The 2,354-nt window shown below is 35.8% G+C and overlaps 1 protein-coding gene across 2 annotated transcripts in view; it reads right to left on the bottom strand.

Moving 5' to 3' along the window:
• Nucleotides 1-2,354, bottom strand: part of LOC106461573 (cAMP-dependent protein kinase catalytic subunit-like) — a 104,982-nt gene that overhangs the window by 94,880 nt on the left and 7,748 nt on the right. The window lies entirely within an intron of this gene.

The raw sequence follows: 2,354 nt of genomic DNA, 5'->3' as shown, positions 1-2,354 counted from the left end.
GATCTATAGAACTGCTTCAAAATATTTTATGGTGAAAATAACATGCAACTTGAGACAAGATGACGACTATTCCTTACAGGTGACGTGAAGTTTTATGTGAATTTAAGGAAGGCATTGGGTGATTTTTTAGAATAATTCTTTAGTTTTGTTCGTATCCACCCCATCATTAATAATCAGTTTCTTTAACACCGTGTCAGAAGTATATCGTTAGGGTTTTTCCAGAAGTTCATGCGACTAAAAACTACTTTTAAACAAACAAGAAAAGTGTTTACAAACACGAGGCTCTTCAACACCTCATCATTTAATGAACGTCCCTTTTCCATGACGAACAAACCTATCACACACATTTACTGATTCTATAAATAAGTTAAAAATACAGTACAACCACAGCAACTATTCTCTGTTATTTGTTTTTCCTAAAATACTCCCGTGTGTTTGTTTGTTTCTTTGTTTGAAGTTAAGCACAAACCTACACAATGGGCTATCTGTGCTCTGCCCACCACAGGTATCGAAACCAGGTTTCTAGCGTTGTAACTTCGCAGACACGTGGCTATTTGTTTGTTTGAAATTAAGCATAAAGCTACACAATAGGCTGTCTGTGCTCTGCCCACCACGGGTATCGAAACCCGGTTTCTAGCGTTGTAAGTGCCACTGGGAAGCACTCACGGTGGACACAGCACAGTTAGCCCATTGTGTAGTTCTGTGATTACCGACAAACAAGCAAGATTTAGAATCGTTTTTATTTATTGTCAATTGATATGATTATTATAGCTTTCAATTAAATGTACGTCTTATGTGGTAAAATTAATCTAATCTGTTAATGACTGCAAATAAACCAGCCCCCTTCTTAGTGGCACAGAGGTATGTCTACAGACTTACATCGCTAGAAACCGGGCTTCGATACACGTGGTGGGCAGAGCATAGATAGCCCATTGTCTAGCTTTGTGCTTAACTTCAAAACAAACAAAAACAATGTAGTGAGAATATTTTTGTTTATCCTATTGTTGTGTTTCAGTGTATTTCATTTCCTTTCTTATTCTTCCTAATATGGTATGCTATATATATACAGTTTACAGATAAAAGATGCGAAGAAGATTGATCCTTTTAAGAACGTCAGACCAGTTTACATCCCGGGCTTTATACACACGCGCCAATTCTTCAGTCATCTTCTACTGCCACGTTTCGATAAAACCGTTATCTTTGACACATGGAACCACGAAATCTCGCGTGTTTTTTTAATGCTGTGCTTAAGTTGTCTAATGAGTTTCCACGTGCTCACCATGTGAGGAATACATACCATGTAAAGGAAACAAAATTGTTAGCTTGATGAAGTTGTATAAAGTAAGTAACGTGTAGTCACTTGTTACAATAAAATTGAAGTTCAGCGTGATTGGTCCAGCTTCCAGGAGGACTTTATATTTAGTATTGTATAATGATGATGGATTCATCTTGACTAAATATGGCTGTAATGCTTCCAGTCAACTTGGACTACCCTAGCTGTATCTTTTTCGTCATTCAGTACGGTATCTGGCAAACGCAACGGTAAATTTAGGCGCCCAAACAAAACATTTTACAAGCAACAGTTAATAATGACGTATATCAGTAAACATTTGTATAGTTTACCTTACCTTACCTTCGCTTTTCTCACTAAAGAATAAGCAAATAATTGTCTTAGACGTGTCTAATCCCGCGAATTAATAACAAGTTAATCACCGCAACACGGGAACGTAGTTCTACATATGATCTTTTTTTTTTTAAATTTTGTTGAACGTGAAATTATAAAAAAATATGTTGTTATTGTTTTTTAGAGCATAGCTACATAATCGGGAATGGAGCCCCGAATTGTATGCGTTGTAAGTCCGTAAAAGGAACCGATAACTTACTGGGGGACTATAAAATAAGTATGTTTGCTGCGCACTTGTAAAAATATATTTTAATGTTGTTTTTTTAAATATGATATACTTGCATCATTCTGTGTTCAGGATTCATTCCATTCAGAAGTTATCTTAATATGATAGGAAGATTAAATGTTATTTATAATTTTAAAATGAAGATTTGCTGATCCCCATTATTCGCTTTACTTTAAGAAAAGTTAACACTGTTATCTTTATTAGTATTATCATCAAATAAGGACTATTTACTATGAATATGAACATATGATTCGGTTTATTTTGATGGTGTATCAAGTTGGGCGAAAAACTAAAACAAAAAGTATGATAAGTCCGTTGTATTAGTTTGTTTGTTTGTTTTGAATTTCACGCAAAGCTACACGAGGGCTATCTGCGCTAGCCGTCCCTAATTTAGCAGTGTAAGACTAGAGGGAAGGCAGCTAGTCATCACCACCCACCGCCAAC

The sequence above is a fragment of the Limulus polyphemus genome, unplaced genomic scaffold, assembly GCF_000517525.1.
Source record: "Limulus polyphemus unplaced genomic scaffold, Limulus_polyphemus-2.1.2 Scaffold989, whole genome shotgun sequence".
NCBI classification, from domain to species: Eukaryota; Metazoa; Arthropoda; class Merostomata; order Xiphosura; family Limulidae; genus Limulus; species Limulus polyphemus.
This window is presented reverse-complemented; position numbering and strand designations above follow the sequence as displayed.